Raw genomic sequence first — 25,258 nt, forward strand, 5'->3', positions numbered from 1 at the left:
CCCAAATTTGTTGCAGTAAAAATAATGGCACGACTCAGCTCAAACGCTTCCTCCTCAGAAAGACCTTCTTGGCCACCTTCTCCTAAAAGAACAGTCTCCCCATCCCCTTATTCTCTTTTTTTTTCAAAACACTGTGTTATATGGCTACTTACTTGTTTGCCCCACAGAATATATCTCTAGGTGGGCAGAAACATAGTTTATTCGCTGCTGTGTCCCCAATTTTGTACAGAGTCAGCACTTAAAACATTTACTGGTTGAATGAATGAGTAAACACTGCATATAACACCTAAGTAACCTGTTTATGTCCTTTTCAGAAAATTCCATATAGTACAGAAGATAAATCAATTATATCATTTACAATTGAGTATCTTTTTAGAAATTGGGCGTCAGGTTTTAGCTCCTGAATGTAACATATTACAACACTGTTGCCATGAGCAAGTGAGATCTAACTTAAAACCCAGATCATCTCTACTGAGTAATACCCTTCCCAGGAATACAGGCCTTCCTAGCTGAGGACTGCAGGCATGGTCCCTCTCCTGTCACAGGACCAATCTGTACAATGTTGTTTCTGCTCGGAAAACGCATTTCTTTTAGGAAACTGAAATTCTAATCTGGATGCTGTGTCAAAGATAAGGATCCTTCAGGAAAAGGGGGAATACTGAGTGGTGGTGAGTTCTTAGACCTTGATGGCATAAATAAAGGCTCCTCTGCAAGTCACCATCCACCAGGGGTTCAGAAGTGGAAATCAAAGAGCTGTTGCCACCAGCAGGACTGCAGACCTGTGGCTTCAGGGCCTGCCCTTGTGTCAGAATCACCCCACTCCCAGCTTGTCTCATATGGGAGGGCTGTTGGGAAGTGCAGCAAAGGATTTGAAAGCAGGACACAAATCCAATATATGCAGTTTTCTCAAGGTACTTTCTTAAAAACATATTCTCAAATGGGAGAATTCTGAAATCATGTTATGCCATAATAAATCAGGCAATGCCTCCTTTAAAACTAATCTAACAAGTGATTTACTTAACAAATTAACTTCTAGTTCTACAAACCCACTGGGTCAAAGGCTATATCAGTCTTTTCACTCTAAGGGAAAACACATATAAATAACCAGGGAAATAAATGCAGATTTGGCTGCTTTTCCACATAACAAAACTGCCCTTAGACAAAAAGAACCTTCTCCCCAAATCCCCTAATGGAAAATACTGGGCCCCAGCTCTGGAGGGGAGCAGGGAGCTGCACCTTCCAGAAGCACTACTCTCAGATCGTATGACTTTCTCAGAATGAGGCCTGGCTGCAGGTTCCAGCCCTGCTCAAACTTACTGTCCAACAACCCACAAGGTACATTTTCAAGCAAGAGCCTGAACCCTCCAATGAAAAACTGTGTAACAGCAGCAAACTCCTTTCTAAAATTCTCTCCAAAAACTTGCATCTTATTGTAAACCAAGGGTTCTTATGTCTACATGCAATATTGATCTGTGTGTACATGTGTGGTTTTCTAGAGAGACCTCATAGTGTTCAGAGGCTCAAAAGGGGTGTATGTCAAAGGAAGTTAAAACACCACTCTTTTAAAGGGTGGTGAAACTTTTTCCTTTGGATTATTTTGGGAAACCAAAGTTTCTCAGAGCCGCCTCTGGTTTCTATCAAGCTGGGAACTGTCTGGCGTCAAACACTTTTTCCCAGGAGGAATACGAGGAATCCGGAGGACCAGCTGCCACACTCCTTTTGTGGGTGCAGATCCCTCACATTCCCGGGGTACCCAACGACAGCCTGCAGGACCTCATTGTTCATGCAGCCTCTGAGATCAAGACAGCAAGTCAGCGAGGTCTCCACTTAGGATGCTGATTCTTGAATTTGCTTTGGACTCTTGGATGTTGGCATTTTTCACTGCAAGGCTGTGACACTTCATAATAACTGTTTTTTCTCAGAAACACATTACTTTATCCAGCTTCCTAAGAAAGATCAAAATTAATGTTGAGTCTTCAATGCTTCAGGACATCACTCAAGATGCAGGGCACATCTCCATAGAAACTTTCCTCCTGGGCAAGCTTTTTCTTCAACTGAGCGTTTCTACATCAAAAACTAACCCTGGGGCTTCCCTGGTGGTGCAGTGGTTGAGGGTCTGCCTGCTGATGTGGGGGACGCAGGATCCTGCCCCGGTCCGGGAGGATCCCGCGTGTCGCGGAGCAGCTGGGCCCATGGGCCATGGCCGCTGGGCCTGAGCGTCTGGAGCCTGTGCTCCGCAGCGGGAGAGGCCGCAGCGGTGAGGGGCCCACGTACCGCAAAAAAAAAAAAAAAAAAAGTAACCCTGAAGTCACTGTCCCACTGATCTCTGGCTCCCTCAACATACTGTGTCCTAGACATTTAAAATTTTTCAACATCCTGTAAGAATTAATACTTGTACATTCCCCCTTCTATTTATAAAAATTATTTTTTATTTTTGTTTTAACAAACTTGCTCTCTATAAGCTTTTTCTAACATGGAAACTTAAATATCATATAAATTTAAATATCCTACAGATTACATGAACTCTCCACTCCCACCAACCCTGGCTGCTGGACCCGCTGTGATCACACATTCTTTGTTCCTATAAGCCAGGGAAGAAAGTGACCTTGTTACTCTCAAATATCACTCTTATTTCAAGTCCACCCGGTTACCACTGTTCTTTCACATATATGGCAATTTTTGGTCTTTCTTCCAAAATGTGGCCAAAGGTACAATAAAAGGCTGAAAATGCCTATTTTCTGCTTGCTCTCCCGGACTACAATCTCCCTCTACCATTTTTTCTAAACCAAAAGGTACCATTGTACTTGGAAAATAATAAATTTTAGAAAAAGGTACCTTTCCGCTCTTATTTCCAGAATGACTACATGCACAGAAGGAGAAATTACAATCTGCTGAGAAAACTTCAAAATAATTTCTAATTCTGTTTGCCATAATTTGACAATTCTATCTTAAGAGTCTAGAAAAGATACCATTGTGAGATGTGTCAAAGACATTATCCTAATTGAAATCTATATAAATGGAATACTCAGTTCCTTTTCAAGCCACATAAAAGCACATACAGACCAGAGATCCTTCCTATTAAATCAAGGGGGGTGGGATGCCTGTAAAGTACATGTCACCAAAGTAGTAAATATTTTAGCCTCAAAATACCTCAGCCATTTATCATGGTATATGTAAGCGCTGGTCTAGAGAGCTTCACATGCTGACATACAAACGAAATATTGAACAGTGCTCCTTTTTAAAAAATCGAAGTCAGGAAAAGCAGACGTGTTCTATTCATCTAGCTGGTTTTCACTCCCAAGTTTTTGTTTTCCACACGTTTTATTGTTTTCTTTAAATACACTAGACCTTTCACTTCTCTGTGTTCATGGAAAGGAAAAGTGGAATGGATAATCCCAAACAATTGATTTGGGAATGCACTGCATTTTTTGGTAGCTCTCCATTAACATGGGTCTGTGTCAGAGGAGGAGGGATGTAAACCCACTAGAGTCACAGGCACAATGGGGAGAAGGAAAGCCAGCTGAAGGCTTAGAGACTGGCAAGAAATAATCCACCCTCGGGAAACTGAAAGCCAAGGCCATAACTTCCTCTGTATTTAAAATCCAGAGTGCTGACTCTTCATTAATTTTAGATGAATTTCACAGTAGGTTTTTTGTAATTCCCAACAGCTTGCATTACTAGCTCATGAGGTGGCTCTATCAATTAAGAGATCTGGTTTCCTGGGCAGAGCCTCTGGATCACATGCCCACCTTCACGCGAAGGTTTTGTGCTGCCAAAGGGCTCATGAATCCTCAGAAGTAGCAGAAGCCCCTCCTCCAAAACCCTGTTCAGGGCCAGATCCCTGAGCCCCCAGAACACTGTGGGAGAAATTCCGAGAGGGGAAGAAACAAACTACCAAAGGTAGAAGATGACCATCTTTGACTGTAATTTAAATTTGACAGGGTTCTGTTATAATAATGCACACCTGTCACCAGTGTTGTCTTATATATTGGCCTGCCCCTAGAAGAATGGTCTTTCTGAAAGCAACACCTTCTGTCTTTTCTGCCTCTGGCAAAATTGGAATAAGGAATATAAAACAGAATCTTACTTTCATGAGCAGAGCTCACAACATAGGATACACATGAGGTCCACAAGGAAAGAAGGGAGCCAGTGACGGTGATGCCAGATGTGGATTCCTGACCAGTCAGAGGCTGCAAGAGCAGATCGCTGGACTTCCAGCCTAGAAATGGTGAGCTGAGACCCCAAGGCACTCCCCGGAGGGGCAGAGTCACAGGGTTGCAAGGACCAGACTCCCAGTCCTCTTTCTACTTCAGGGTCCCCTTTCTGGTGGCAGACAAGAAGTACCAGACTTGGGCTTCCCTGGTGGCACAGTGGTTGGGAGTCCGCCTGCTGATGCAGGGGACATAGGTTCGTGCCCCGGTCCGGGAGGATGCCACGTGCCGCGGAGCGGCTGGGCCCGTGAGCCATGGCCGCTGAGCCTGCGCGTCTGGAGCCTGTGCTCCGCAACGGGAGAGGCCACAACAGTGAGAGGCCCACGTACCGCAAAAAAAAATAAAATAAAATAATTACCAGACTTAACAGAAAGCCCATGAGAGGGTACAGATTAACTTAGAATGCATTAAGGAAAAAAAATGGAGGAGGAGGAGCAGATGGTATAAAAGAGATAAACCCAAGAAAAATGAAAAGAGAAGCCCTGTGGGGACTTGGGTGGGGGGGCAGGGGGCGACTGGGTCATTGATCAAAAGAAAATGACTAAGGAAACCAAGGAGAAAATATCATGGTGCAAGATACCTGGCTCAGAGGACAAGTTTACCCAGTGCTCTCCCACAAAGGATATCTTAGGGATTTGAGGAGGGGCAAGAGGCCAGTAGTGAGGAAAGAGAATCTCAGGGGTCCAGGGATAGAGAGCCTGGCATGATGACTGGTGAGGAGAAGCCAGGCTTGCACACATGGACTCCCACCAGCTAGGACCCTGCAGCCCTTGTTCTAGGTTCTCCCCCTACTGTGAATCAGTCCCTCCATTCTAAAAAGCTGGCTTCAGAGCTTTTTAGACAAGACATAAAGAAACTTTAGAGCTGGAGTTCTTCTGTAACTTAGCCTGATGAACATCAAAGACCCCACCCCACTGCCACCACTGTCACTGCCACTGCAGCCAAATGCACATACACAAATACCCACAAGATTTCACATTCAATTTGCGGGAAGACAAAGACTTCTCCCTTCGCCTGCCCAAAGTTAAAAACCCTGACTCAAAGAACTCACTGCATTGTTCTGAGTAAGAGGGTGGTGTTTTGATCCACACCCCTTTGGATGGTGGGTGTGTGGGCTGTAGGCAGTCCGGACAGGGCAGGAGACAGAGAGCAGGGTCAGGTCCTGCTCTAGGAAGATGACAGTCATCTAGGGCCTCCCAAAGCTTCGCCAGGATTTTTACTCCTGGAACCAAGACGTTAATGAGAAAATAGCTGGTTACTTTCTAGACACTCCACAAATAACCAAAAAATCGAAAAACAAACGAAAATTCCAAAACATAAAAGTGCTTACGTAAGTTAAAAAAGAAAGAAAAACTGGCAAGTTGACTTATAAACTATTAACCCAGGAGAAAGGAATCTAACTAACCACTTTATAATTAAGAATTTATCATGTTTAATGTTATTCAAATACCTGCTTTAAGATTCTTCAAAGGCCTTCCTTAAAAGGAATGGCAAAGTGGGTAAGGACTTCCTTTAAGAGATTCACAGAAGACTGACTCTCACTTCAAGAGTCTGGACCTGCTCACTGACAGTCCCCAGGCACAGCCACTGTCTTCTGAGCACTGTCATCCGCTGAATGATCAAGGGATCACTGGAGAGCCAGCCCATATTAACTCACTATGGGGATAACCTATTTGACAAGACCTTTCTCAAGCCTCAAAGAATCTGCTTTGAAATCATCACGGTGGTTGGATGAGGGGTTCCAAAGCCAGTTTCCAGGCTTCCCGCTCGTCTGGCAGGGCCACTCAGTCCCTTAGCAACAGCATCACACCACTGAGAGATACTGATGTAAAAGCCCTACAACCACAGGCAGGAAAAGGAACCGACAAGGCTGAACCACGTACCTGCCCCTGCCTCATCACTGCAAAAACAAGAAACCAAAACCTCTCGTTTCCATTTTAAATACCAATTTGGTCACCTGTATAAAAGAACTCCTAAAACGGAAAAAATGTGGCCAAAAAATACTCCTTTCTTCCTTAGCTTGAGCACCCATCTCACTCAACACTAACCAATCAACAGTGCCCACCTGCTCTGTGCTTACTCAGCATGGAGGTGGGTAAGAGGCCAGGGGACCCCACTGCAGTGTTTGGGAGGAGCCCAGGAGGAGCAGGACAGCATTTCTGGGGAGGGAAATGGAAGTTACCAGGCCAACTCTGACAGATAACACAAAATGTCAAAAATTCTTATCAGGCCCAGTAGAGCAAGGTTTCAGAAGACAGTTAAGTCTGCAATTTCTGGAAGATTTCTTCTAAGCTGCGGGTCAAAATGTATATACTTTAAACATGTATTACATTTTAATTTTTGAGATTAACACTCTGGCATTATAAATTCAAATAGTTGGAAGAACCTCTTGACCATCTGCCCCAGAAAACCCTGGGCCCTGTACTTGTTACCTGTGCTGTCAAAACAACTCATCACCTAATCCAGAAACTCAAATTGTGTTTTTTCCTTCCATGAGATTTTCGTACCACAGATCAGACCTCATGAAATAACATTCACCGCAGGCTATTAAGCCTCTGCCTACACCCCTGTTGGTCACAGTCAAGCCTGAAGACAAAAGCTCGGCTGACCAAATGAGTTTGGTCTCTGGCTTGGAGCATGATCAACAGTCATTTCTATTGGGAGTTTTAGCCTTAAAAAAAAAAAATTAATGTTCCTGCTTTACTATCAGGATCGAATATCACTCATCATCTCCCCACAGACATTAGCCTACCTTGGGAAATTAAAACAAAAGCAACTCCTTTCCCCTGGGTTTTCTACTACTCTTGACTTATTTTCCGCTTCGATCTTGCCTGTGAGCTTAGCCAGAGCCGGCAGCTCCGCCTTCCCCTAGGACAGCTCCCTTCAGACTTCCTAGCACAGGCACTGGAGTTTCTGCTCCTAACTCTGTGGGGTGGGGCTGGACAGTAGGATGGGAAACCAAGCAGAGGCCACATCAATGTAGTCACTGCCATGGGCTAATGCTCCAGAGGTCATTTGTAACAGGCATCTGGATATTAAGGACACAACAATGTCTCCAGTTCCAGCTCAGGTGAGAAGGAGGTCCGTCATTTTTATCAAAGGAAGCAACAAAATGTGGTAGGAGATGCTCACCCCAGTGACCGCAGGGTGAAGAGCAGGCGCTGTGGAGCCCGCCTCCCCTGAACCAAGCTCTCTGCCTGTTGCTGGCTGCAGCCACAGGCCCCCTTGTACTCTGCATGGCTTTACCCCATCCTCAACGTCAACCGGCTCTTCCTTATTTGTCATCATTAGGTCCAAGCAGGACCACCCCCCCACTCCCACCCCCACCCCACACACACCCACTTCCCTCTACCTGCTCTCAGAGGTAAAATTATCAGCAAGGTAGAATCTACCACATGGTCCACTTTGCATGGAATTCACCTTAACGAACATCTGCTTGGTCTACTACACCTGCCAGGGGCGAGGGTCTCCTGTTTTAAAATCTGTCTATGAAGAAAAATCATTGCCCCTCAATCTGGCAGGCAGAGTCCTAAGGTGAAATAACCTGCCCTCTGCTCCTTCCATCATAATTGAAACACTTCCCGTCAGCCTTCCATGATCAGGGCACACACAGTGAATCTCTCATAGGGTTTTCTTTTGGAGCCAGGTATACCCACACTACTTTGCTCTGTTCTAACCCTCCCTCCGCCAGGTCATATTTACTTGGCTGTGCTGTTAAGGTTTCCAGGGCACGGAGCCATCACCTGCACACCCTCCGACGGGGCATTCTCAACCAGCTCTGCTGCTAGCTCCCACTTGGAGTTCCTAGGCTCCACTTCGGTGTCGACACTGCTGCTAAGTCACCCAGGTCTCTGAGGTCTCTGGTTCTGCAATTTTCCTGTCTCCTTAATATTCAGCTTAAAGCCTTCTTAACCAGGTTTGTAAGTCTCCCAGAAAACATCACTCTGGCCTCCATGAAATACCTCCCCTCTGGTTATCAGAGGCTCTGGTCTAGGGAACCAGCCCCTTCCTTCCAAAAATAAAAACAAAAACAAAAAAACACGTTGCCTAGGAAACCAGCTAGAGACATCCCATATCAGTTTTCTCTTTCAGAATCACAAGTTGTAGAAGAAATTTAACCACTGTCTCTGCCAAGTCCTTCCATTTCCTATTCAGAAATTCAAAGTTTCTGGTGAAGACCCAGGTTTCTCCTACGAGTCCCTCCCACATGACAGGAGGATCTGATGAGCACCAGCAGAGTCCTCCCCTCAGCTAGAAGTCGGCTCAGGAAGAGGGCAAGTCTCACCTGCTGCAGGGCCAGGTCTAAACACAGCTGCCTCCATTCTTCCCAATAGCTGTAAGTCTCTTCCCCGCCAAGGCACAACTAGAATTCCCTCCCACTGCAAATACGAACAGGGCAGAATCCTGACTCTCTAGAAAGAGAGGAAGACTACTACATCCCTGAGACTTCCCTGGTGGCGCAGTGGTTAAGAATCCGCCTGCCAATGCAGGGGACACAGGTTCGATCCCTGGTCCGGGAAGATCCCACATGCTGAGGAGCAACTAAGCCCGTGCGCCACAACTACTGAGCCTGCACTCTAGAGCCTGCGAGCCACAACTACTGGGCCCGTGTGCCGCAACTACTGAGCCCATGCGCTCTAGGGCCCATGCTCCACAACAAGAGAAGCCACCACAATAAGAAGCCTGCGCACCGCAAAGAGTAGCCCCCGCTCGCCACAACTAGAGAAAGCCCACGCAGAGTAGCAAAGACCCAATGCAGCCAAACATAAGCAAAATTTTTTAAAAAAGACTACTACATCCCTGACTGTGGGCTGCATATGGAAGACTCTAACCCTGAGGTCTCAAATTGGAGACCCGTGCTACTAAGGACACACACTCAGTGAGAGTGATGCCTCCTGAGGGCTGGGATAGGAAGCCAGACAGGAGGGCCACCCTTGCAACTTCACAGGCAAATGCCTTTCAAGTCTGTGACAAGGGCACAGACATACTTCTCTTGTAAGACAGTGCTAAACCCACTGGACAGCTCCAACAATAGATTCCCAAAGACTCTCCCCTGACCCCCACCCCGGCCAGTTCCCTTCCCAGGTTATTCTACTCTAAAAACTATTCAATCCTTCCAATAAATCCAAGTTTTAAAGAGCATTCTTCAAGTTCCTCCTTGTTCCCAATGTGCTTACATTCACTCACTCATTCATTCATTCACCCAGTAAACATTTAAGAAGCTTGTGCAATGGGTCAGATACTGAGCTAGGCACTGGGTATATAAGAATGAGCAAAATCGACAAGGTCCCTGCCCTCCTGGAGGAAGGGGAAAAGCAGATGTCTCCTAAAGAATATGTCACAACAACAGTGAGAAGTGCTGTAAAGGACAAAAGAGAAAAGGGGAGCGAGGTGAGGGGTCAGAGCTGTTTCCTGAAGAGGGAGCAGCAAGGTGGCTCAGTTCCTGAAAGGCAGAGCTCCCTTCCAGCTGGGAGTGGAAGGGTGCCTAGACTATAATAAACCAGGAGGAGAGAGGCACAGGCCCAGGCTGAAGCAGGAGGCAGGAGTGGCTGGATCACGCAGCACTTTTCAGACCAGGTTCAGAATGTGGCTCTTATCCTGGGAGCAACTGGAAGCCTTCCTAGGGTTTTGAGCAAGGACGTGGCATGATTATATTGGGAATTTTTTTTTTTTTTAAGAAGATGTTGGGGGTAGGAGTTTATTAATTAATTTATTTTTGCTGTGTTGCATCTTCGTTTCTGTGCGAGGGCTATCTCTAGTTGTGGCAAGTGGGGGCCACTCTTCATCGCGGTGCGCGGGCCTCTCACTATCGTGGCCTCTCTTGTTGCGGAGCACAGGCTCCAGACGCGCAGGCTCAGTAGTTGTGGCTCACGGGCCTAGTTGCTCCGCGGCATGTGGGATCCTCCCAGACCAGGGCTCGAACCCGTGTCCCCTGCATTAGCAGGCAGATTCTCAACCACTGCGCCACCAGGGAAGCCCGGGAATTTTTAAGACACCACTCTGGCTGCAGAGGGGTGAAGAGATTAGAAAGGAGAGGAAGCAGCTGTGGGGAGAGGAGGGAGGCAGCTGCTGCAGTCTTCGAAGCCAAAAGATGGTAGTTTGGACTAGAGTGGTGGCAGTGAAGTTGGCGAGAAAGAGAACCATTCAAGAGACGTTTAAAAGATGAAAATAACAGCACTTGGTAACGGATGAGATAAAAGCCAGCTTGCATTTGCAGTGAAGACAAATGTCAATTACCTCCAGGAGAAAATACTGGCTGTATATACTCTGCAGCTCACTGGTATTACACATACTTCCTTTGGCAACTATTTTTCAAATTTCTAGACAAATTTAAAGCACTTCTTATTTGCTCTTAAACCTGTTCTTAAAAACCGTCATCCATTTTTGAAACACATTTATTGAGCATCTACTATGTGCTGGGGATAGAAAGGTGATCAAGATAGCCAGGCCCTTGGCATGTCTCCTCTGAGCCTCTAAACCCCCCTGGCAATGAATGCAACTCCCAAGGCTGAGGTCACTCTACCTCCAGAAACCTTCACATGAGTCACTCAACAGACTCCCGTCTACCTCTCAGAGACCTTCCACAATGCAACAGCAGCACAAGCAGGGAGATTCACTCCTTATTTCATAAGATCTGAGCCCCGGGAGACATCCCGCATCAAATCTAACTTCTCCAGGTGTCTGAGCTGCCAAAACCTTGCTCTTACAGGAAGACAGTGAACCCCAAGAAGCAGTTCTTCCTTCTACATAATCAAACTCCTTTTCTCTAAAACATACTGAGTTTGGGACCTACATGTGAACTGTGCTGTTCCATTTGTTGCCCAAATTAGTTTGTGCTGGATTTTATCCTACCATAGAGATTGAACAGTGTAGCTCCAGGGTTTACAAAACCATCAATGTGGCCACAGAGAGCTATTTAACTGAAAATTAACTAAAATTAAAACTTCAGTTTCTCAGTTGCACTAGCCACCTTTCAAGTATTTGATAGTCACATGCGGCTAGTGGCCACCATATTGACGGCACAGATGTAGAGGTGCTGCTACAGGGTTCTTTGCTGTTTGATTTGAATTTCCCCTTAAAAAAAAAATACACAAAAGTTTAACATATGGAGACTTTCAACATATTAACTGTGTTCCCCTCGATTTTATAAGTGAATGCTATAATCTGAATTTAAGTTAACATGCACCACAAAAATAGTGCTTTTTAGTTAGTTTCACAGTTAGGGCTTTGTGTATATTTTATTTGCCAGGAATGTTGAAGATAAAACCTTGTGATTCCTTGTGAGGAAGAAAGGGACCATGATTTTACAAGCCAATGTGGACAGAGACTGTTTTACTCTTTTTACATATACCCTACACATTGTCCAATGTAGTTGATATTCTCAGTAAATACATAGATTAATTGGTAATCTAATTTTGTGCCTACTTTTCATAATCAAGTCTATAAGGGGCTTGCAAGAAATGTTCATTTCAGATTTGGAATTTCAACTACTAACACCAGTCCTGTAATGATGCAACATGCAGGAATTTTTTCTCTCGAACCATATCTACCATGTGATTTTATATCCCAAAGATACATTTATATTGTGACAGAAAATCCGCCAACAATGCTTCATATGTGAAACTATCTCGGAACAAGATTAGCAAAATGTTACTGAAACTGAGTGACAGAAACACGAAGCTCGTTATGTTATTCTTTCCTTTCGTGTATTCAAAATCTTTTTTCCTGAATAATTGATCTTTTTTAAAAAAAGGACTAATGCAATTATATACAAATTCAATCGGTTCTAACAAATATTCTGTAGGGTAATTATAAACTTTGATATGGCTGGGTTCATAGTATTTTACCAAACCTCCCAAGCCAGGTCAAGAACTAACAAAGCCAGTGACTTGTTTTATGAAATTCTCCTCCTGTGTGACCGGAGGTGGGGTGGTTATGAGAAAGCACCACACCATGTCCCTTCAGGTGGGTTCTTCTTTCAGCAACTCGGAGCCATCATGCTTGATCACCTGATAATAGGGCCACTGGCCTCTGCCTCCTCTTATCAGAAAAAAAAGACTAAAGATCCACTTCCCACAGCCCAACACTAAAGCAGACACCTGCAGGCAGAGGAACAATGCTTCCGGTCCACCCTGACTTCAAGGTGAGCCCTGCACCCACTGCCGAGGCTCCAGGGCAAGCACTGCCCAGGTGCCGGCTGATGGTTAGCTCGTTACAGGCTGTCCCACACTGAGCCACAGCAAGATGCCTCCAGCGGACTCCAGTGGACGTGCACAGGAGCCATTTCAGTCCTACCTACTGCCCTGTGGTTACTTTGCACACAGAATGATGGGAAATGTGGACCCAGAACAGAAGCTCATCCCCTCCAGGCCAAGTTCCCCACCGCCTGTGAGTCAGCAAACCCTTGTAAGAAATTCCTAAGGTGCCTCAAGCAGTGTCCGGCTCTGAGCCCCAGCCCCTCCCCTCTGCTCTGTGATGCACCTGCCTCTCCCATCTTCATCCCCTCCTCTCAGGCCCTCCTCCCCTGAAGCCAGACTTGCCACACACTGCTCCCTCCCTTGAGGTGCTCTTCTCAACACTCCCAGTTGCTGGCCTCCCTCCCTTTATTCTTTCTCAGGGCCTGTTCTTTTTCCTCAGAGGAAGGAGACTTCACGCTTATCACAATTTAATATATATAATGCACACGTCTGCTGACTTGTTTATTGTCTAGACTACGTAATGTGCTATGTGTCGGCAGGGAACACATCTGTTTTGCTCCCCATTGGATTTCCAATGCCAAGCACAATGCTTGGCTCCAGCAGACGCACAGATACTTGTTTAATGAGTGATAATCACTGTTCAGTCAGTCCTTTCAGCGGAAAGATTTTTAAATTTTATATTTCAAGCCCCACATGATATACAGAACCATCTTGAGGAACACTGCTTAAAAAACAACATTAGGTGTAAGAAAGGACTTAAAATTGAGTAAGAGAACTGGCCAGCTTATGTCAGCTTTAAGTAACAAACGTGAAATGAAACTCTTATGAAATGCATATTGTGATTCTGAAAGGTTATTTGCGGGAGCAATCCAAGCGGTGGGTTTAAATCTCAAATCCTAAATAAGGTGGTGACTGAAGAGGGCTCCTCTTGCCCAGTTCCATTCTCAACTGTTAGGATAAGCCGGGAGGGGCTCAGTGTGTTAGTTCCAATCATCGTCTTGGGGGTAAAGCCCTTAGAACCAATCTTCCAAGCAAACCCAACAGACAAAGGTTACCTCGTTGTTTCAAAGCCCACCCTGTTCCCCACCCCACCAGCTTCCTCACAGAAAGGTCAGATTCTTCTCTCAACAGTCCCACCTGTGCTCACAGTGACCTGGCCTGTGGTTTTGTTCACCAAAGAAAAACCAAAGAGGACTTAAGTCTTCTGCAACTCCCATAGAGTTCGTCCTTAGGTTTAACAAAGTTCTCCCAATACGCAGCAGATGTTCTGAATGAGAACTCAGAATTTAAACAGGGGTCAGTACACAATAAAAGACTAGGAATGCATGACCCCAAAGCAGAGGGAAATCTCACTTTTTAAACTGGTAAAACTTCCAGGGCACATGGCTTCAGAAGATTCCAAAATGAGGCAGGGTGCATCTGAAACAACCACAGAACTCATATTGGGGAGCAACATAAGCTTGAGTTCTAGTCCCAGCTATAAGCCCTTGTCCTTGCTGTGTGATCTTGGACAAGTTACTTAACTTCTCTGAACCTCAGTTACCTCATCTTAAAATAAGATTGACACTAGTCTCTACTACTCATAGGATGATGTGAGGTTTAAAAGTAGGAACAGTGCGCACAGTAATTCTCCATAAATGATGGTTACTCATATGGTTATCACCTACCCGTTCTTTTCTCTTTACAAAAGCGCTAGCACAAACATTGACCTGAGACTTCAGACTCATTTCCTTTCAACCATTTAATTTCTCAGATCCTTAGATTCATAAACTCACATAATCTATGACACTGTATTGGAGCGAGTGTGGGGGAGGAGACTAAGAAATCAAGTCCTCATTTTGGAAGGGACCCTCAAGATCCAGAGTGGGGAAATGATGTGCCCAAGACACACATAATAACAGGATAAACCCCCAGGACTGGAAACAGGTCTCTTAATACCAACTGCAGTGCTCTCTCTAGCTCACTCAGAAACCCAGGGTTTCTGTGATTTCATGACCTCCTATCATCCCTCTGATGAATGGTACCTCACAGACACTTCACACAATGCAATTAAGCATTACAAGGAGTTTGGCAAGAGGCAACATGGAATCTTGCATAGAACCTTGAGGTGCTTTAAAATTCACGTATAAGAGTATTCACATCAGCCTACGTTTCCAAACTTCTTATAACAATAGTTATTTTTTTATTTTTATTTTTTTTGTGGTACGCGGGCCTCTCACTGCTGCGGCCTCTCCCGTTGCGGAGCACAGGCTCTGGACGCGCAGGCCCAGCGTCCATGGCTCACGGGCCCAGCCGCTCTCCGGTACGTGGGATCCTCCCGGACCGGGGCACGAACCTGCGTCCCCTGCATCGGCAGGCGGACTCTCAACCACTGCGCCAGCAGGGAAGCCCACGATAGTTATTTTTAACTTGGGATTTAAAGTTGACAAAGAACTCAATAAACAGGCAGGACAAAGGGAGCTGTCTGTCTACGGCTGGTTAGCTCCTGAAGTCAATGCTTCTCACGCGGACAAGAGTCAGCCAAAGGACAGAGCTTCACGCAAACTGAAAAACGTTCCTCCAGCCCACAGACCATGGATTACTGCCTGGGCTCCAAGTGGCAAATCTTACGAGATGCTCCCTAGCTTTTCCCCAGAGCCACCTACCAGTTAACCATACGTTCTGTCATCCGACAGAAGCAACTGTTACTGGGTGCTCACGCTGTGCCAGGCACACGAGTGACTTCATGTAATCCTCACAACTACCGATAAAGAATGTACTACCGTGGTTCATATGACCTAGAACCCCACTGACTATGACACCATTATTTTACGTACGAAAAAGGGAGTTACTGCCAACTACAACTTAAGACCTCATAGATTATAAGATACTTTTCAGAAATGTTAAGATGAGACAAACTGTACTGTCTTAGCGTTGTTGAAATGTGAATATTGTCCCACTTACAGATAAAGAAACTGAGGTACACAGAGAGAGAAAATAATTGCCCAAGGTCACGGAGCTGATAAGTGGAAGCATTGGGATACATACCTGGTAAGTCTGGTCAACTTTTCATGGCAGTAAACTCAGATTTCTTGAGAGCCACATGAATTACCCAAAAACACACGTGGCAGAGAGGCAGGACACAGTGGTGCTAACTCTTGTCCCACCATGAGCACATTAACTGCGGCAATTCTCTGGACTTCTCTGAACCTGACCTTTCATGTGTCCAAGAAGGCACTGTGCTACACTATAATAAACGGCCATCCTTCTTCTGGGAAAAGCAATGTGGTACGATGGAAAAAGCACATTTGGAATCAGAAAGTCGTAGACTGAAATTCTTGTTCCAGAGAATTCCCTGGTGGTCCACTGGTTAGGACTCTGTGCTTTCACTGCCGAGGGCCTGGGTTTAATCCCTGGTGGGGGAACTAAGATCCTGCAAGCCGTGTGGTACCGCCAAAAAAATAAAATCTTGTTCCACTATCTAACCAGCTTATTGCCCTGGGAAATTTACTGAACTGCTCTGAGCCTCTGTTTCCTCTCCTGTAAATTGAGGCTACCAGCATCTAGCTCACTTAGAGGGCTGCTCAAGGACGGGAAAGGATATATATACAAACAGAGAAAGCAGCACATGGCAGAGCTGGAATTCAACAAATGCTCTTTTCTATACTAGCCACCTTCTGCTTTGGGAGAGAATCAAGGAACAAACAATTCCCTGTGACCTCAGCAATTCCCAAGTGGGACACTCAGGAGAGAATAAGGATCAGACAGGAGAAAGCAGACCCTGAGGGACACTCAGGCAAAGAAAATGAACTGGAAGCACCTGGAGGACAGGGACAGCTGATGAACTTCCAAACGTCTCAATAAACTAACTGACAGGGGAAAGGGAAAAAAAGAGAGAACTTAACACTATCAAAAGACACTGGTCAATAGATATGAGGATGAAGAGATACCAAACCTGACACAGAAAACCAGTCTTGGAAGATTCAGTTTGATACCAAAAGTGATCTACAGCAGGAAGAATTTCCCCATTGTTCTGTTTTGTTCTTACTTAAGTAATATTCTGTGCATTTCTTCCCTTTCTTTCTTCAAGAGCTTCAGAAAATCCTCAGAAGAGCTTTGACTTGGAGGGAAGGTGAATCATATGGATGTAGAAACAAATTCTTGACCTGTTTCTTTCTCCATCATACCCATAATGCCTCAAAGTTTCTGGCACACAGCCAACTCTCAACAAAAATTAGTTGAGTGAATATTTTTTGACTACATGTCATTTCACTTTGACCAAAACTGCAAAACATCCTATATATTTATTCTACCTAAAAGCCTAATAATCTTTCCTACTTCTTTTCCAGAAGCATTCTAAAACCATAATCTCTAATACACAAACGATACACTTGGCGAAAGCTATTTCTCCAGTCCTCTCACACGATGACATTCTACCCGCTCTTCAAACCTCCAACAAGGTCCAGCCCCCTCAGCCCCACCAAACCCCTGCACTTTCTCTTCCCCCTCCTCTGTCCAGCCCTCGGGTGCCTTGGCAGTTGTCTCAATTACCACCATCATCTGAACTGAATCAGTTTGTTAATCTCCTTCCTCTCAGGCACAGCACCTTTCCTGGAGATAAATGTGCAGGCAAGTCAAGTTCACCCACAGTCCTCCATACACCCCCTACCCATCCCCATCCCAGCCTTCCCTGACACTCCCAGAGAGGCCCAGTGGGAAAAAAAAAAAAAAGGCAAAAATCCCACCCTACCCCCATCACCTCAGGAGGCTGCTTGTTTTCCATAAGTTTAGACCAATCACCAACTTTTAGAAGAATTTCAAAGAATCCTGAAATGATTTAACGGTTGGGTAAGAGCTGATAGAAATGGCACTTTTGCTCTTTCAATACCTCCTAGGAGATAAGCTTCACTGTGTCACTGAGCTCTAAACCCACAAACCTAGACTCCTGGGAATTCCCTGGCAGTCTAGTGGTTAGGACTCTGTGCATTCACTGCCCAGGGCCCTGGTTCCATCCCTGGTCTGGTAACTAAGATCTCACAAGCTGTGCATCGAAAAAAAAAAACCCACAAAAACCTAGATTCTGCAAACACTCCCTATCCCAGAGTTCAAGGATCATTTGCCCCTCCGTTTTTCCTTGTTGGTTTCCATATAAAAGTCACTCATTGTTTCCCTTCCAGCTTACATCAAGCTCCTGAAAGGACTCCTTTAAATCCTTTGATGAAAACCATCAAAACATGCGAAAGGCTGGTTCTTTTCAATTCCTGTGCAGAGGAGCCCTGGTGTCAAGAGCTAGAACTTCAAACATGAATATGGCACCACCCCTGTCTTCATGGAGCCCACGCTTTTCCTCCAACTCTGAAAAAGTATGCCCTCCCTGGGAAGCGTCGATTAAGACGTAGTGACAAAGTACTTCACAGCTTTGGAGGAAGAGCGAGGGTGGAAACAGACTTTGCCCTTACATTGGCTGCCGTGTAACCATAACAACAGATGGTTTAAGTAACCATCAACCCACCTAGGGGCTAAGTTTTCCAAAAACCATTTTCAAAAGGGGAAAACTCCCCTGCACCGACTCCCGCGTCAGCCGTGCATTCTGGGCAGCGTGCGAGGCGGAGCTGAAGCCGACGGTTCAGTCCATCCCCGGTCCCACCGCTTCATTCGTGTGCTCCCCGGCAGCACAACCTCCGCCGTCACACCCGAGCTCTGGGGCACGGCACCTGGCATTAGGCCTCAGCCCAATGTCACTTGTTAACCTTCCAAACCCCCGGCTTTCGGGACGCCGCCGCCTCAGGTCTAAGGCACGCAAACCACCTACTGCCACCCACAATTTCCAGGAGCTAGAGAAAAACAACCCGAGGCGCAGAGAGCCTCTAAAATATCCGCCTAAAAGTAACTGCGGTTCTCGACTTCCAGGCATTTCGCACCGTGAGCGCTGGGGGCGGCAGGAACCCGGGGCCCCCATTCACAAAATTACAAGCTGTTTTCCCTTAGTTTGCTTGTGGACGGTCCTCCCCGGACGGGGCCGAACCCGGAGCCCGTGGACCGCAGGCTGCGGGGACCGGCCGGAGGGCACCTCCGGCGGGGTCAAGCCCAGACCGCCCCACACCGCCCCAAAGGAAAGAAGGGTGCGCCCGGGGGCGTCGCGGGTAGGTGCGCCCGGGGGCGTCGCGGGTAGGTGCGCCCGGGGGCGTCGCGGGTAGGCGCCCCTGTCAACTTAACCTAGACCGTGACAGCGGGGCGGGGCCCTGTGGGGGCCGGACCCCCGCGCCCCGCCGCACCAACGGCCGCCGGCCCCCGACCGTACCCCGGAACCTGAGGAGCCTGAGCCTTCTCGGCGGGCGTTCCCCCCACCGCCCCACCCGGCCCCGGGAGCGCTCACCCCGGATCCACTGGCTGCCTCATTGTACTGCGCCGGCGCCCGTGCTCCACGGCCGCCACAGCTCCCGCTACGGCTCGGGATCGGGCCACAGTCCTGCCGCCAGCCCGCCCCCGGGCCACCGGCCGCCCCGCCCCGCCGGCGGACCCGCCCCGCACCCGCGGCCGCCGCCGCCAACCAGAGGGCGGCGGGGGCGGAACAGGCCGCGCGCCAGGCCCGGCCAATCCAGCCCTCTACAAGTGCGCCGAGGAGCGGCCGCGGAAATGGCCGGGCGATTGGTCAGGTCTGTTAAAGGGGCCGCCGCCCATGGGGCTGGGGAGAGGGGCGGCGGCGGGGTTACCAGGGAGAGAGCCTGGTGTGGGAGAGGTAGGAGCTTCTCTTCTCTCCCAGCCTGGCAGCAGCGCTCTCCCCAGCGCTTTGCATATTAATTTCCTCTTCCTGCAGCCTAGCAACAAGTGGAGACAGAACCTACCTCTGTCAGAAGGAGAAACTGAGTCTCCGAGAACCAAGGGTTTCCCGCTTGACAAATTAACTCAGGTTTGGGTTTAGAGGGCAGTCAGGCAAATCTGTTCCCGTCCAATCCCAGAAGTTGGCTTACAAAGACACATTCTCAACCTCACCCTGGAGGATCTTTTTAAACATATTTAATAGACATTCCGTGTGTCTGGAATGGGACTGGGGAAAGTATGCATTTTTCAACGCCCCTCCCCTGAGGCGATTCTGCTGTGGGTGGTACAAGAGCCACACTCAGGCACGTATTTCAAGTCGATCATTGTAATGAAATCCAAATTCAACTGACAAAAATAAAGAGAAACTTTTTTTTTTTTTAATCCTCAAAATCAGTAATACGGTTGGGAGACTTGCTAGTTGGGCTGGACGTCGCCTACTGAGAAACTCAGAACAGTTGCCTGAGTGGGTCATGCTGAGATCTGAGTTTGAAGGGCCCTGGGCTGGGATGAAGCAACAAGCCAGTCTTGTTTTCTGACTGGTGAGACAATGCTTAAATACTTCAACGGCAAACACACCCTTCCTCGTTGCCATCACCAGGCCCAGTCATAACCCCAGGAGGGTGCCTTGCCCTTCTGGAGCTTGGTTCCAAAGACATCAAGCCCTGCCCACCCTCCCAGATACATTCCTGTCCCCATCCCTGTGTCCCAGACACACATCTGACCCAGAAGTCACTGCCTCGACTTGAAAGTCAGCCCCTTCCACCTAGACCCGTCCTACGAGGAGCAAACTGACTCCAAAGAACAACCGTTTTTGTCGTTGTTGTTGTTTTGCTGTGATATCTGATAGGTGCTGTGTTTGCCAGGAACAGCTCGACACACACATTCATCAGCCTCATCAGGATTAAGTCTCTGGGTTGCAGATATCACTGCCTGGGATCACCATTTGCTTCACTTGGCCTTCCCAAAGGAAGAAGAATTCTTGTCTTAAATGGAGAGGGTTCCGGTCGTGGATATCTGGAAATGTGCAACAAAGGCAGTTAGCACTAGAGAAACAGCCCAAAGCTTGTCTCGGCCACCTCTTAAAACCTCCACCTGGGCTGGGGGTGGGATGGGGAGTGAAGTGGGGTGCCTGGAGCTGCACCACCGCAAGGGTCCCCGGAAGCTGGCAGTGTGCATCTCAGAGTGCCCCCCAACCCTCCTTGCCTGGGCCAAGCCCTATATAAATATTAGATTAATTAATACAGTGTCAACCTTACCTGGAGGCCAATAAGATCTAGTACGAACCCTTAGAAGAAGACTTTCTTTCTGAAAAGTGAGGAATTTGGATGCTTTGAAAAATAAACATATAATAACATAATAATATTAACACGTCCTACCTTTAAGAGGTTTCTCTGGGCAAGACACTTCGTCAAGATCTTTGCACATATTAATTCATTGAAACCTTACAAGAACCCTGTGTGGTAGGTATGGTTGTTATTTTCTCCATTTTACGGATGCAGAAGCTGAAGCTCATGGAGGATTGGTAATGTGTCCAAGATCACAAGACTAGCTCAAGAGAGAGCCGCATTCATGACCTCCTACCTGCCTGCCCCAGTGCCTGCCTAAATGCCTGTCCTTGCTGCTGGAAACAGGATGGCTAACTTCAAAAGGCAAAAGAAGCAAATATCACTGATCTTCACCAAAAGACAGCTCAATATAGCAGCACTGCCTTGGAGTTTAAGTTCCATTGCTCTAACTTACCACCTGCTTGATCTTGAACAAGACATATCATTAAATCTTTTGAGCCTCTGAGTGCTTGTCTATAAAATGGGATAATAACAAATTCTGCCTCCTGGGGCTGGCATGAAAACCAAATCAAATAAATATACATAAATACATATGTACTTTGAACTTACAAATGAAAAGAGTGATTTTAGAGCTTGGAGTCTGTGACTCAGTATAGTGACCAATGACAAAGGCCAGGGATTGTGATGCTAAATTTAGATATCAAACAAGATTCCTTACTTTCTCCCCCAAATAGCTGATCTATAGGTACAATATGTACAAAGTGAACTAAATCTTTTCTACCTATAGAAGTCATAGAAATTCAAACCCAAGTTATTACTCTGGCATCTGCTTCCCTCCCCCCCAACCATCACCCAAGTCTCTCTCTCAACCCAGGCTCCAGCTTAAGCCTACAGGTTCCAGTATACTTGATTATTCCCAATTATGGCATTTCAAGTTAATTCTTATTTTCTCATGAAACTTAAACTGGAAAAAAAAAAAAAAAAAGGCTGTACGATTTTTTACTTCCACTTTCTTTTTTTCGGCCACACTACCCAGCATGTGGGATCTTAGTTCCCCGACCAGGGATCAAACTTGTGCCCCCTGCGCTGGGAACATGGAGTCTTTACCACTGTACCACCAGGGAAGTCCCTGCTTCAATTTTTTGACATTGCATTGCACTCTTGGCAGGAGAAATGGTTACGAAGTACACAAAAACAAAAAGTTGATCCACTCATACATCTAAAAAAAAAGGGTTAGGGGTCCATTGTGCCACAAGCTGCTCCTTTAACGAGCAATCACTGAGAGCTCAGTAAGTACCAGGTGTTGTGCTGAGTACTGGGGATGGAAATGAAGACAGTATTTGTAAAAAAAAAAAAAAAAAAGTGCATAAAGATGGCCTTTTAGCACTAGATCTAACAGAGAAAGACTGACAAATTGATAGACCATTATAGGCTTCCACAAAGTTAAGCACAGGAGCTATGGCACACAGAATAGGCATTTATAATTGCTGGGGAACCCCATAGTGTTTTAGGGGTGACCAGATGAAGGCTACTAAGAAGAGAAACCAGGGCTTCCCTTGTGGCACAGTGGTTAAGAATCCACCTGCCAATGCAGGGGACACGGGTTCGAGCCCTGGTCCCAGAAGGTCCCACATGCTGTAGAGCAACTAAGCCCATGCACCACAACTACTGAGCTTGCCCTCTAGAGCCTGTGAGCCACAACTACTGGGCCCGCGTGCCACAATGACTAAAACCCACACGCCGAGAGCCTGTGCTTTGCAACAAGAGAAGCCACCGGAATGAGAAGCCCATGCACTGCAACAAAGACCCAACACAGCCAATAAGTAAATAAATAAATAAAATAAAATACATCTACTTAAAAAAAAAAAAGAGGAGAAACCAGAGAGGTGATTTTAAAAAAACAAAAACAAACAAACAAAAAATAACAAGTAAGTATGTTGTCACCAAGGAGAAGAGATTGGAGGTGGAGGGAGCAACATATGCCTTAGAAGGGTCAAGTTGGGAGAGATCTGAACAGTGCACCTTGGGATTTGGAAATTAGAAGGTTACTGAGGCCATTGACAAAAGCAGTGTAGGTGGGGCTGGAGATGCAGAGTCTCCCTAGAGTTGGGCTGAGGAGAAGAGCTAAGACACCAGAATGAAGAGGCCGGGCAGGAGAGGACAGGGTCGCCAGGAAGCCCACGGGGACAGGGGAGCTGCCCCTGGGGAGGAAGAGGGTTTGCTCTTCCACTTAAGCTGGTTGCAGACAAGAATGGGTGTGGGTGCAGATTCATTCATAGATGGAGGGCAGGAAGTTAAGGAAATTCCTGCTTGCTGGCTTCTATTATTTTAGCTCTAAAGTGAGAGGCGAAGTCATCTCTTGAGAGTGGGTGGGAGGTAGTAACAGGGGCTTTGAGGGAAACAGTGAAGAACTGGAAAAGCCACTGAGAGGAATGAAGGAGGGAGCTGCCAGATGGAGAGGGAGAATTCTGGGCAGCCCTGAGGGCCCATGCATTTGAAGCATTCCCAGGATCGGAGTTGGATGGATGGTTATGTGGGGCTCAGCAGCCGGGCCCGGGTGTGGAGAATCTAGAGTCAAGAATTTACAGGGTCAGGAACAGGAGAAATACAAAACAGTGCAGGTTACTGACAACAGGGGGGGTTGAAGTGATGGATCACGTGTTTTAAGTTGGATGGAGATAGAAGGAAATCCAAGGGGGTGGGGAGCTGCCCCAGAGGAAATCTGTGGGGCAGGAGAGATGGGAAGAACCAGACTTTGTGTCGATTTGGAGTGGGATGGGTTAGGCGAGGTTTTCACAGACGAACTATTCTGAGTGATGACAAGGTCAGGTGCGGCCATACAGCTGGAGTTTCTAAAGACACTCGACTCCTGGATTTTCCCTCCTCTGGTTCCTTATGGAGAATGATCTGAGGCCGTGTGGCCTCCAGTGCTTCCTGTTCACTCTGCACCACCACTGGGCTTACTCTCTGAGATGACGGAGCTGGGAAGAGCATCCTTCTCTCGTTTGGCTTTCCTTCTAAAATAAAAACCTGGGAATTCCCTGGCGGTCCAGTGGTTAGGACTCAGCGCTTTCACTGCCAGGGCCTGGGTTTAATCCCTGGTCAGGGAACTAAGATCCCACAAGCCACACAGCATGGCCAAAAAAAAACCTGTTAATGAACAGAGGGACTCCCACCATCGTCATGGAGACATGAGCATTTGTGGGAAGGGATACTGGAGGAAAGTCTTCCAGGGCTTTAGGAATGCCTCACCTGGGGCTTCCCTGGTGGCGCAGTGGTTGAGAATCTGCCTGCCAATGCAGGGGACACGGGTTCGAGCCCTGGTCTGGGAAGATCCCACATGCCGCAGAGCAACTAGGCCCGTGAGCCACAACTACTGAGCCTGCGCGTCTGGAGCCTGTGCTCCGCAACAAGAGAGGCCGCGACAGTGAGAGGCCCGTGCACCGCGATGAAGAATGGCCCCTGCTCGCCACAACTAGAGAAAGCCCTTGCGCAGAAACGAAGACCCAACACAGCCAAAAATAAATAAATTTATAAAAAAAAAAAAAAAAAGAAATGCCTCACGCAGTGGGTTGATACACCTGTGAATAATTCCGGGCCATCAAGGAGCAGCCAACAGCCAGCTGATGTCGGTTATTTACTTTGCTAATTAGCATGTGAGACCCGAGGTTATTAAATATAAATGTCTCAAAGCTCTGTCATTCCGAGGGAGGGCCACTGGCAGAATGGTGGCTTCTAATTGATGTGGAGCAGAGCCAGAGTGAACTTCTAGGAAGAAAGACTGACATTTGCCTCCCTTTCCCTGCTGACTCCCTGCCTTGCCTCTCAGGGCGCTCCCGGTGCTCTCCACGCAGAGAATGGCTCCACTGTACAGCAGCCACTCCCTCACTTTCCCTCTAACCTTGACATCACCCGCCATCCTCGCTGCCTTCCAGCCACCAGGCCCTCTACTCCACTTCGGCACAGGAGATTCAATCTCTGGTTTGCCCAGAATCACCCTGGAGCACAATTTTAACTCCAGGGATGGAGGGTCAGCAGTGTAGCCAACAGGTCCTGGCCCCAGCCCTGCACCATGTCTCCTTAAGTAGCAGAAGTGGGAGGGCTCAGCTGGCTTTTTTTTTTTTTTTTTTTTTTGGCCACTCGGCTTGTGGAATCTCAGCTCCCCAACCAGGGATTGAACCCAGGCCACAGCAGTGAAAGCCTGGAATCCTAACCACTAGACCACCAGGAAACTCCCTCAGCTGGCCTTTTAATGACATATACATCCACCTAAACATATGGAAGGTTGTTTGTTTGTTTTAATCTTGAAAACATGATTTACATACCCTGATATAGAGTAGCTAGAAGTCAGTGGGAAATGTCCACTCCCAATCAGGTGGTTAAACAGAATTAGAGATGGAAAGCGTGAAATTGCTAGCCTTAGCCATGTCCACGTGGTTACAGTACTCAGCACCTATGCGATTCAGAAGACAAAGATGGTCTATATTTGGGTGAGAGCTTAGGCAAAGAAAATGTTTGAATCTGTTTTGGGCAGGGTTCCCCAAATGCAGAACTTGAGACAAAGCTCACACGTGAATACATTGCTGGGGAATGTGAGCCCAGGGAGCATATCTGAGGCTCAGGAACCAAAGCAAGGATAGAGGCAGAGGCGTTTGATAATGCGTTATTGGGGTGACCATGTTCCAGGCTGCTCGATTTGGAGAGACTGAGAAGCCCTAAGAAAAACATCTCAGGACCCACCTTCTAGGATGGGGGAGAGAGA

The 25,258-nt window shown here is 47.1% G+C and overlaps 1 protein-coding gene across 2 annotated transcripts in view; it reads right to left on the minus strand.

Annotated features, from left to right (window-relative positions):
• Positions 1-18,877, minus strand: part of TEX2 (testis expressed 2) — a 107,403-nt gene extending 88,526 nt beyond the window's left edge. For both annotated transcript variants that reach the window (XM_022589157.3, XM_022589158.3), the window contains exon 1: positions 18,765-18,877. The gene's annotated coding sequence lies outside the window, so the exon portion shown is untranslated. The remainder of the gene's footprint in view (positions 1-18,764) is intronic.
• Positions 18,878-25,258: the final 6,381 nt, after the last annotated feature.

The sequence above is a fragment of the Delphinapterus leucas genome, chromosome 19, assembly GCF_059928025.1.
Source record: "Delphinapterus leucas isolate spDelLeu-1000000601 "Yukka" chromosome 19, BTC_Dleu_Yukka2, whole genome shotgun sequence".
Lineage (NCBI taxonomy): Eukaryota > Metazoa > Chordata > Mammalia > Artiodactyla > Monodontidae > Delphinapterus > Delphinapterus leucas.